Source organism: Papio anubis, chromosome 19 (genome assembly GCF_008728515.1).
Source record: "Papio anubis isolate 15944 chromosome 19, Panubis1.0, whole genome shotgun sequence".
Lineage (NCBI taxonomy): Eukaryota > Metazoa > Chordata > Mammalia > Primates > Cercopithecidae > Papio > Papio anubis.
The window spans coordinates 45,089,780-45,102,269 of record NC_044994.1 but is presented as its reverse complement, the minus strand read 5'-3'; the positions used below and the strand labels follow the sequence as shown (position 1 = coordinate 45,102,269).

The following is a 12,490-nucleotide window of genomic DNA, read 5'->3' as shown; positions in this document are numbered from 1 at the left end:
TTAATTACTGTTTAGCATTCTATTTTTGACTCTATCAAAATTGTTTATTTTATTGTTGATGTACTGTTAGGTTGTTTCCAGTTTTTTGCTACTATGAATAAAGCTCCTATGAGTATCTTCTTTTGGTAATTTTATACACCTATGCACTTGTATCTCTCAGATATATATCTATAACTAGAATTGCTAGGTTATAAGGAAGACATATATATATTGGAAAATATCAAATAGTTTTCCAAAGTGATAACTTCATCTTTACATTTCACCAATAACATATGTGTACACCAGCTGTTCCATATCCTAGACAACACTTTGCATTGTTAGTCTTTTTAATTTAAGTAATCTGGTGGGTGCTAAGGGTATTTCAGCATTGTTCAATTTGCATTTCCATGATGCCTAGCGATACTGAGTGGTTTTCCATATAATGTGTCTTCTTAAATCACTACATCAAAACAATCCACACTTTGTAACTTATTTATAAAGTTATAGCTTATATAATCATTATAATATGAATATGTGACAGGATGAAGGACTGGATAAACCTGTGCCATACAGGTTAATATGAAAAATATGGGAAGGAGATGGAATACCTTGGTAGAAAAAAAAATTGACGTAGGGCCCATAAACTTAATAAGTAGAAACCTGATTGTTGTTTACTGGCAGAATCCCCATGAATTCAAATTAAACTGCATGTTTCTCTAAACATATGCAAATACGAAATGAATTTCTCCATCAAAAATGTTTTTTATATAGCAATTTTATCTCAATGTTATAAGTCTTTCCATTCGTTTATTTTATTATCAATAAAAATTTCATTAAAAATGGTTTTTGGAATAAATTGATTTTTTAAGTCCTTAAGCTACACAAGGCATATTGCTGAACTAAAGTTGTAACCTTCTTTGCCAAATCAGTAAAAATATCCCTTTGAAAAATAAAATTATTGAATTTAAATATAAGGAGGCAAATATAGTCAAAGCTAAAAAATATGGAGGTTATATATTTCAAAAAGAACGTTTTAAATAATACAATATATTATAAAATATTCAATGAAGTAATTAAAAATGGAATTATTTTTCCAAATAGAATATTTTTTAAAGATTTTTGTGAGATGCAGATATCTTTGAGTATACTATTAGCTGCTTTCAATTACACTTAAACACAATTTATCAAAATATCTTACAACCAACTGACATTATCGAGTTTATTATTATTTACATACTCTTGTTTATGCTTTCAGTCAGAGTATTTGTAAAATGAGTTTAGGGATGTTTTTAAAGAGTAGCTTCATCAGCATATTTAATACCTTGCATGAATTTAATATGCCATTTAAATTTACATTGGTAATGTTAAGTGCTACTATTTAATATCATTTTTGAAAATAAGCAATTAAAATGAAGAGTATCCACCACTTTGTTTACATTCTTATACCCTGAAATAATTATAAAATATTCACATTTCTTATTTCTAAAAACTAAACATGAACCATAATGACAATTAATATATCCAAAATGGACTGGACATTTACTGAATTTCTCTTAAGTGCTTATTTACTTGTTTAATATTTTTTACTTACAGTAGGTAATGTAAAGAGTATTTAATTTGTTTACTGAAATATAACAGAAACTATATCATAAACACTATAAATAATTATTTGGGTATATAAAAATATTAGGTATGTATCTAAATATAGTATTATATATAAAATGTCTTACTTAATGTCTTGTATCAAATATATTATAGTCATTATATTATGCCTAATTCTAAATATATTAATTTGAATATGTATACCTATGTACATATACTTAAATATAAATAAACTGTATGTATGCAAATAACACATTACTTATTATATATTCTACTTTGAACATTGTTAACATGGCTCTTTAGAGTAATTCTATTTAATAAGTAATGGATAATATTTGACAAAGAAGTCTGGCTTAGATTGAAATTTTAATATGCAAATAAATATTGGGTGTGTTTCAAACTTGGCAAAATTAATTATCTTGACTAATGACAGAGATAAGAAAAAAACAATACATTATATTCTATTAGGAAATCTAATAGCCAAAGCAATTTTAGATTAATTAGAAAAGCATGGGCATCTTAATTATATCAGTGTAGAAACAAAGAAATATCAACTTAGTATTTTCAATCATGACAACAGATCAAATTAGACAGGGTATTTTGCTTCAGAAGATTTTCACAAACAGCTCTTGGCACGAAATAAGCTTGGGGATGAATTAGATTTTTGCAAAAATTAATTGCAACATTAACTAAACTAAACAAAACCAGTATGAGGCAAGATCACAGGAGTGGGTCTAATCAATTTTGAATGAATTTAAAGTAGTAATATTTGATGGATTTGATTTTAAAAACATCTGTCACATGCATTTCCCAGAGTTACTCCTGCTGCTTCATCGCATCTACCTAGAGAAATCACTCTGGGTATTCAACAATATAGTTCAAGACATGATTAGACCAGTGACAATGCCACTGTGTTGGAGAACCAATAGGGCAGATGTTTTCCAGTGAGTTAGCCTGCAGGTGAAGCATATGGGGAAGTTAAGACGTCTAATGTTGAGCATCTGGTTCAGAGTATCGGAAAATGTGATTGCTGTTTTAAAATTTACAACATATCTAATCATGAAATTTTAACACAACCACTAAATGCCAAAAATGTTGTGTTGTTACTAACATATATGAAGAACAGACAAACTTATGTCACCACCCATAACCTATACAGACAGAGAAACATGCATTGGTACAAAACTCCAACATATGTCCTAAAAATAAGCCACCTAATTTCCAAACCTGAATTCAGAGTTTTAATAATTTCTTGCCTTCACTTTCTCTCTTTTGTGCTTTTACCCTAAATCTGGAACCACCAACACCGTTTCAGCATAATCAACTTATTAGATACACGGTTGTGGTGTCTTATTGATACCATCATACGTACAGTAAATCCCAGGCTTCCAATGGTAATGCCAGGGAAAATTTAATATAGTGACTGAGGATTCTGGACTTTGAGGAACATTCCTGATTTTTATTATGTTATATCCATCTTTTATTGAAACAATGGGTTTCAAGCATCAGAAAATAATAAAAGCTTATAAATACATTTATAGGATATCATCTTATGTTTTTCAGGCAGAGTTTTAAATAAATAAGAAAGATATCATGCTTCAATATATAGGCTCAACATATGGTCAATTCAGATATATAAAATTCCTCCCAGCACTCACAAATATTGTGAAATCAGGATATTGTGGTATTGTGAGGTGAGGTATCCACAGGGCGGCAAGAGGGTGATTAATGATGATGATTAGAGTATTCTGCTCTCATCATCTTAACCTAAGTGTTCAGGTCTACTTTTTACAGTTAGGTTGAAAGGTATGTTTCCTTCTTTAATATAAGCTAAACTTCTCAGGTTAGGAATATGGGTTGTGAGTTTTAATATACACTATTTTAATTAGTGCTTCTGACATTATTGATGCAAGAAGAAATTCATCTATAACCTGTTTAAACACCAGTGTTACTTACTATTGCTTTTGCTTTCTGCATAAATCAAAATTAGTACCTTTTTTTCAGTACTGATAGAGCATGTATTGAGACTTTTTTCTAAATGTATATTTTACAATTTCTATTAATGGCTGTATGTGTAGTGTATTCATCCATTCATTTATTTACAAATAGATTTTGAGTAATAATGACATACTTTAGAAATGTGGCCAATGGTACTAAAATGGCCAATTTCAAAAAAAGTTACACAGTTTAAGACATTTTACACTTCGGTAATATTTAATATGGATATATTTGAAATCCTGATAATTCACTTACAACTAAAGTTTTACATTGCAAGTACCTGTTAGGTAGAACAAAAAAGGTTTCTAATTATTTTCTACAGAGAATAAATTCTTTTTTGAAAATAGATAAATTCTACCAGACAGAAACATATCCTGGAGTAATGGAAACGATTAAAGGTTTCAGTTTCCAACCACTTCCATGGAAGCAAATTAAATGGAAATTACTGAGATACCAACAGAAGTATAATTAAGTAGAATAGATACTAATGATCAATGGTAAAAATGATCCACAAGTCAGCGAAATAGCTAAGCAAAGTGCTATCAATAAACATGAAAGTGTGATCTAAGTCTATTGAACGAAATTCATTAGCAGAGCAATTTCAACGGATATTCAAAACAAATCACAGAAAGATATTTTCTTATTATAGTCAGATTTCTTAGGAGAGAGTCCTAAAAATATTTCTATATGTGTGATTCAGATGCATTATTTAGTAATATTATGCACAAATTCTGGTGTTCATATTTTCAATCTTGGAATAGTAAAATCTCTCTCATCCTTACAGAGTATATTTGCAGGGGAATTTGGCTCAAGTAATTATTTAATTGTCTTACTCTGAGTTCACAAATCTGAAAGTCGGCTGGTCAAATCACCAGCATTTGAATGAGCCAAAAGGAGGTTTTTAGGTCACAAAGTTGAATGGGAATGACTTTATATGTCTTGAGCTCCCAGTTGGCCATAGCACACATCATTTGCTACTATATTTTATAACACTGAGCACTTCATGTTAATGTTCATGTTAATTTTCTGGTCCTGAAGCCTCTGAGCTTGTAGCTACTGAATGGAAATTTTGGGAACAGAAATTTCCCAAATGTTGGTTCCCATTTTGGAACAAATAAATATATGTGTGTGTGTGTGTGTGTGTGTGAGATTATATATTATTTTATATGTATGTGTGTGTATATATATACAGAGAGAAAAACATTATAGGAAGTTTAGTTTTTATTCTCAAGTCTGTAACTTGTCACTGACTCTCAGTATATTTTACTTAAAATTTAATTGTTCATTGTGATTCCAAATTAGGTTTCTCTCCTTAATAAATACAGTTGCTACCTCAGCTCTTATTTAGTTCCAGACAATATATTTTGATGGATTTCTTCTATAAGTTGTCTGTTTTTGCCGAGTAATGGGGCTCTCCATGGAGCTGGCATTTCAAAGGAAACTAATTCTATTTGTAGTTTGATTGCTCATTTAATTGGCTGACATCCACATCTAAACTCACCATAAATTTACTATAAAATTTATCATTGTCATCTTGGGTTTTGCTACAAGTAACCAACCACATAACCCTAAATTATCATAGCCATTATAATTCAACCTCAATATTTTTCCAACAAACACTAGATATTTAAATCCAATAAGGCCAGATGCAAATAATTTTGTTCTATGTATGAAGCTTGGAGTATGTACAAACAACTTCAGCCAGGGGTTTTTACAGTTTTGTTTTCTGCTTTTTGTTTGCTCATTTGTTTTTTAAATCTTTATGGCATTCTTATAGACTTGGTTCATCATCTTCTTCAAATCAGCCTATAGTGATTACTATGCTTCTATTGAAAATACCATTTCTGATGGTACAACACATGCTTTAAAGCAATCTCTTTGGAATCCATGGTCATTACCATTTGTAGAAAGGGGAGCCTGCAAAACATTATGACCTTGTCATGCCCTGTTGGAAGTGGATCAGCAGCCAAGTATTTATTGACAGGACTCAGAACTTAAGTACTCCACTCACCAGAACTGACAGGGTCGGAGCAGTTCACAAGTAATGATGGAACTAATTTAAACAGTTGTGTTTACATGATGGTTTGACATCTACCTTTGTTTCCTGATTAGCTTATATGAATGACCAACCTCATTATATAAGTCAAAACTAACAGTATAACATGCAATAATTTCATTTTATCAGACTGTTATTAACCTTACTTAGTTTAGCATTCATATGGGATTCTTCAGTTCCACATCTCTGTGTTAGGGCTGAATATGTATATTTACCCCAAGTTTACATTTTCCCAGGAAATATTCCTATCACAAAACCCATCTCTAGTTTCTCTTTTGCTAGTTCTTCCATTTTTGCCATCATTTTTTATTTTATTGGGTTGTATTTTCACTAGTTAAGAATGTATACCCTTGTCTTATACTTATCATTGACTCAGAGTAGAGGAATGGATTTGAGATGAGCATTGCCATGTTTAAGAACAATTGCTCTGCGGTGGCTCAAGCCTGTAATCCCAGCACTTTGGGAGGCCGAGACGGGCGGATCACGAGGTCAGGAGATCGAGACCATCCTGGCTAACACATTGAAACCCCGTCTCTACTAAAAAATACAAAAACTAGCCGGGTGAGGTGGCGGGCGCCTGTAGTCCCAGCTACTCGGGAGGCTGAGGCAGGAGAATGGCGGGAACCCGGGGGGCGGAGCTTGTAGTGAGCCGAGATCGAGCCACTGCACTCCAGCCTGGGAGACAGAGCGAGACTCCGTCTCAAAAAAAAAAAAAGAATAATTGCTCTAATCAATCTACGTAGGAGACACCTGACTGGATGCTTTAGCTATGGCTCATATTATTTACAAATCTCACTTTAGCAGGTTCAGAAGATAAATTCAATTTGTTTGTCATGAGACACAAAGCCAGTTTGAATTTTCTGTGATCTTTATGTCAGCAAAAGTATTTGTATGTTCATATATTAACATAAAGAAATGAACATGAAAGCATAATGACTGAAGACACACATATATGTGGACCGCAAAAATGCTAAAATAGCAAGCAGAGATAATCCTATCTGAGTGCTCTTGCCTTATTTTGTCATTGTCTCATCCAGCAATCCCTGACTCTTCTTTAATGAACTGCCAACATAGAAGAAGATACTATAGGAATCCCATTGATCCCATAGTTCCAACTCAAGTTCCAACATTGTAGGTACACAGGGCTTTGTTCATGAGGGAATATCAGAGAGAAAAAATAAGTGAAGCAAAGGTATATTACATCTATATTTATATTCATCACACCCAAATGATGATAGGGATGAAAAATAACCAACAAACAACTATAATACACATTGAGTAAAGAATCTTTTTTTTTCCTTTTTGTTTTTGAGACAGAGTCTCACTCTGTCACCCAGGCTGGAGTGCAGTGGCGTGATCTCAGCTCACTGAAACCTCCGCTTCCGGGGTTCAATCGATTCTCCTGACTCAGCCTCCTGAGTAGCTGGAACTACAGGCACATGCCACTATGCCAGGCTAATGTTTTTTGTTTGTTTGTTTGTTTGTTTGTTTTTAGTAGTAGAGATGAGGTTTCACCATGTTGGCCACACTGGTCTCAAACTCCTAACCTCAAGAATCTGCCCAACTTGGCCTCCCAAAGTGTTGGGATTATGGGTGTAAGCCACCATGCTAAGCGATAAGATTCTTTATAAGTAGGCATTTCACAGTCTTTGTGTGTTTATTATAAGTCTACCTGATGTAACATCCAGATAGGAAAATTTGGAGACAGTTGGCCTACTTACCTATAATTTAAAGTGAAAAAGATGGAAGTGGGGATGAGTCATTCCTAAAGTATTCCAGTGTCAACGGAATCGAATTATTCAGTGAAATAGATAACTGCTTCAATTATTTTTTACTATTGTCATAGTTTGTTTCATGCTACTATAACAGAATACCTGAGACTGGGTAACTTATGCAAAACAAAGGCTTATTTCTTACAGTTCTAGAGACTGGAAAGTCCAAGAATGAAGGGCCCCCATTTGGCTAGGGCCTTCATGCTATGTCATCCTATGGTGAAAAGTGGAAGGGCAAGAGAGCACAAAAGCAAGAGAACAAGAAGAGGCTAAATTCACTGTTATGACAAACCTAGTCTCATGAGGGCAACACTTATCCATTCGTTAGGGCAGAACCCTCATGACCTAATCACTCATATATAGACCCCACCTGTCAACATTGGTGCATTGGAGATTAAGTTTGCAACAGATGAACTTTGGGGAGTGCATTGAAACCACAGCAACGATAAAATAGAAACTTCTCTGAAGTGTGTTTCTTCTCATTTGATCCAAGGAGGAATAACCAGATCCTGAACACACAGGCATCTCTGGGCACTAGCACAGGGAATCACACTTAATGGAAGGAAGGCAAGGAAGAAAAAAAAAGAGATCTTGAGGAACAACTTTGAGAAGCCAAGCTATAAAAGTTCATCTGCAACACAAACCATCTTACCTCACCCCATTTCTTAATCATAGGGTATTACTGTTATGTGGAGAGTAGACTGAGATCTCTGATTCTGTATATTCTTGCATTTTTGAAATATTTCATAATCACACACAAAAGATGATGCTTAAGAAATTATTCTGCCACCCAAAGAAGTGTTTTACACAGCAAAACTGTGATAAAGTGAATAAATAATTCCTTACCAATTCGAAAGCTGCTTTGAGGAAAAAATACACAAACACATACACATACGCAGAGAGAGATTAATTTATATAGAAAGATTAACATACAGATGTTTCATATCTGAAAATGGATTACCTTCAAATGGTAACTGATATGTGAAATTACAGAAGGCCAAGGTCCTTTCAAAGTCTGATAAAAGCTCCATATAAAAAGTAGTTTTAGACATACATAGAAAATCATTCACACATTTTCAGGGACTTCACAGACTCCCTAAACCATGAGAAAGATCCCTTAAAACCAGCACTGAAAAGGAACCAAACACATTTCTAAACACTTCATGTCAAATAATTTCATTTTTATACAACATAATAAATGATTTGTCCCATTTTATTAATGAGAAAACTGGCATTCAATGAGGTTAAGCGACATTTCCAAGTAGTGGTGAATAACTGAGTGAAATATTGATGAGAGTTGTATATAAAGTAGACGTACGTAGCATGTATATACAAAAAATTTAAAAGCCCAATACACCTTGTAGACCTTTGACTGTCACAAACATTGGAATAAAGCCAGACACGGAATGGGTTAAATATGAACACTAATCATTCATGAATGCCTCAGCACGAGGTGAATATTAAAGAGGTGCATCTCTGTATATGGTATGTCTGTGATATTATGAAAAAATTATTTTTGTGATTCATCTCTTCCAGCTTTCCTAAGCCATGCATGAAAAAAGGGAGGAGAAAAACTCCTTTTCCTCCCTAAAACCTCCACCATAAATTGGAGTCTGAGGCTCCTATCTCTACAATAGGTGCTGAGATAGGGATAGAAAGTCTTTGGACAGCCACTCTCTCTTTTTCTAAAATAAAAAAGGGGAGGGGGTAGGTGCCACCTCCAAGCACCTTACAACTTTCGTGATTAATAACATCTAAAACCCATGACCACCACTGAGACATTACAAAGAGGGCACACAGAGAATGAGAGAGAGGGAGCATTTGACCTATTTTACCACATCTGTGTGGTCCCAACCAAAATCTCTCCCCTTAGATCCACACAGGCTCTGCCACTGACCCCAGGGCCGTATTACTAGGTTCAATGTGTATTACAGATCCAAAAGGAAGGGACTTCTTAGTTCAACAGCATTTTCAATTATGTATTGAATGGTTTGCCTTCAGTAATCCATTAATTAAAGAATGGTGATTTCTTCCAGCATTTTAATTAGTCACCCAAGGTCTGACCATTGAGAAGCCAAGTTGCTGAGGAAATAGAAGAGGAGACAGTGGAGAAGAGGTCAAGTCACTTTCCGCATCCGCACCCCTGACAGCATTCCTTCCGCTTAGTTAGACTCTGGTTATAGAGGTTTGTTTTTAGCACATCACCAACTTTTTCTCCCTAAAGCTATGTACCCTTGGCTCCCACAAAACACAGTATATGTCCTAAGGGTAGAGGTCCCTTTCTTTTTCAAGAAATATTGACAGGCAGCCTCCTAATACGTTGGGATCATAAAAAGAAACAAAAAGGAACTTGCCACTTCTACTCCCAGCTTTTATAAAGACCCTGTGCTGATACAGCTCCTCACTGGAGAGCCATTTAGCCTTGCCTATGAATATATCAGGTGCAAATCCATCTTTCCATCATTCCGACTTCTCCCATTTGTCTTTTCAAGGCTAACCCTCCTTCAAAAATAAATGTTTCTTTTAAATATGTCTTGTGCTTATTATTGAAATTCTGAGAGAAAAATAAAAGGAATCATGCACAGAGTTGTGTTGTTTAATCAGAAATGAGTTGATTTTGAATCTACAAAATGTCAAATAGTAGTTATCAGTCTATTGTGAATTATCTGACCATCCTTGATATTCTGTGTCACTTTCCCTATGATAAACAAAGGTGGTACAGCAGTGTCACCTTAACCACAAGAGGTGGCAAGCTTAATTTTCTAAAGGGGGAATTGATAATTTCTGTATTATCAGGTGACTATGTATCAAAAGTATTTTATTTTGAAATTTGACATTTCGTGATGATGAGGATTGCTTTTTCCCTCCCAGAGAAGACAATATCATTTGGTCCAGTCTATCATGTGGTAGCTAGATCTCATTCACACTGCCCGGAAAACTTTTTGCTGTATTTCACAATGCAAAAGGCTTAAGCACAAACAGAGTGTTAAGATGTGCATAAGCTGGGAAACTAAAGCACATTTACATGTGGCTAGATGAACAATATTAGTGTCATTATTTACTTCTTCCAACTCTAGACAGTAAGTGTTAACAATAAAGTAATTGCATTTTGGAAAAATCTTCTCATCTCATTTTCTATTTGGGTTACAGAACCATGAAAATAAGCTTTTTTTTTTTTTTTTTTTTTTTTTTTTTACTGTGCTTCTCATGGGGTAAAGGCTAGCAATGTTTCTTTTACTACTCCAGTAATTTGCTCAGGTTGTAAACACAGTTTTTATACAATGGAGGTTGATGAAACTACAGAAAAATTTCAGAAACATTTTCATTAGGTGACCAGGATAAGTTTCTCATCATGTGGTCACACTCACATGGCCAATCCTAGAAAATATAACCAAAGAAAAATTAAGATTAAAGGGGGACTTTTCTCATATCTCTCCTAGATAAAATTCATTATTGCTTCTAAGAGAAAAAAGAAAGGCAATAAAGAAAACATAACCAAAAACATGTTAATGATTTATTTCAAATAACAGAGAAATTTATCAGTTTAAGGTAATCAAACAGGAAACACTGTCTTGCAGTTTATAGATAATACTGAAACTTTTCAGAAAGTTATCCAAGAGAAAAGGTTTTATTTTCAAATGCAAAAGTGATTTACTGTTCTCATAAATTGCTACTCAATCATGCAAAATCTGGGATACAGAAAAGGTCTTGATGAGGTTATGGACATTTTTATTTAGATTCATTTTAAAGTAATAATTGGTCATGCTAAGTTATGAGAAAGATGATAGTACCTTATTCCCTGAATATTTTGTAACTGGGCGACTGACAACTCCTTTATATTCTTAAACGTCAGATCTAGACATAAAGCACTGTTAGGAAAAATTTGTGAACTCTACTATAAGAGAAGGCCCTATTTAATGTTATTCAATGGCCGTCTTTTGAGTCTAGTCCAACATTCTTATGTAATATCCAAAATTATAGAAATCCCAGGGATATAAGAGTGAACAATCAGTCAAGTCTGAATCAGTGGTAGCCTGAAAGTAACTATGAACTATCTTGGTTAAGGGTTGGCGAGAGGCGTTTTGCAAATTGCCTTTGTGATCTGATTTCCCACAATTGATTTCAAGCTACCAACTTGATGTCACTGAACATAAATTTATGTTGGGAAGAGATGCACAGTAACACATCTGTACGCCTATCACGCAGATGCAATCGATGGACAAAACCATCGATTCAGAATATAGGTAAGAGAAAAGTACTAAAAGTTATTAGGAAGTGATGAGTAATAAGCATTTCTTACCTTGTTTTTAATATAATGCATTCAAGTGTAAGTTTATATAATTTAATTTTAACACTGGCTGTGCTTAATTACCAGCTTGAAAAATCGTGATCATTTACCAATGGGTTTTTATGAGCTGTTATCATCTGGCTGTGACACATTACTGGCTCTGACTGAGTTCCTGTCCCTGACTTGTTGGCCTGGTGGATTCTGGATATGAAAAAAAAAAAAAAAGAATGTAAGCTGATTATCCTAAACATGGTGACCCCTCAGAATTAAAAAGAGGACCATTCCTAGGTCTTAGACTTTCTTTGGAGAGACTGAAAAAACCTAGAGAACTTTAGCCTCAGAAAATTGTACATATGCAGACATCAAGTTTTATATATAATTGCAGGGAGTTGTTTCCCAACACCCTCCTTACAAGGCAAGTAATGAGGGAAAGTTGATGTAGTCAATAAAGGATAATGTGAAAGGGGCTAAAGAAGCATCATCAAGGGGCACCACTCACTATATGATCCTACAAAATCAATTTCCGTTCATTTGATTTATCAAATATCTTAACTAGAAATAAGAACCTGAACTGGTTAACCTTTTCAGGTATTATTTTAGGGCTGCCATTGCAAAGTACCACAAACTGGGCGGCTTAAAATAGTAGACTTGTTGTCTCCGTTCTAGAGACCAGAAGTCTGAAAACAAGATGTCAGGAGGGCTACACTTGCTCTGAGACCCTGGGTAGAATCCTCCCTTGCCTCTTCCTAGCTTTTAATTGGTGGTTGTTGATGTTTGGCATTCCTTGGCCTGTAG

General features: G+C 34.2%; 1 protein-coding gene and 1 long non-coding RNA gene across 6 annotated transcripts in view; both read right to left on the bottom strand.

The window, feature by feature from the left end:
• Positions 1-12,490, bottom strand: part of DCC (DCC netrin 1 receptor) — a 1,226,567-nt gene that overhangs the window by 547,987 nt on the left and 666,090 nt on the right. The gene's annotated exons all lie outside the window — the stretch shown is intronic.
• Positions 10,574-12,490, bottom strand: part of LOC116271508 — a 41,329-nt gene continuing 39,412 nt past the window's right edge. The window contains exon 2 of the long non-coding RNA XR_004180140.1: positions 10,574-11,896. This is a non-coding gene — a long non-coding RNA (uncharacterized LOC116271508). The remainder of the gene's footprint in view (positions 11,897-12,490) is intronic.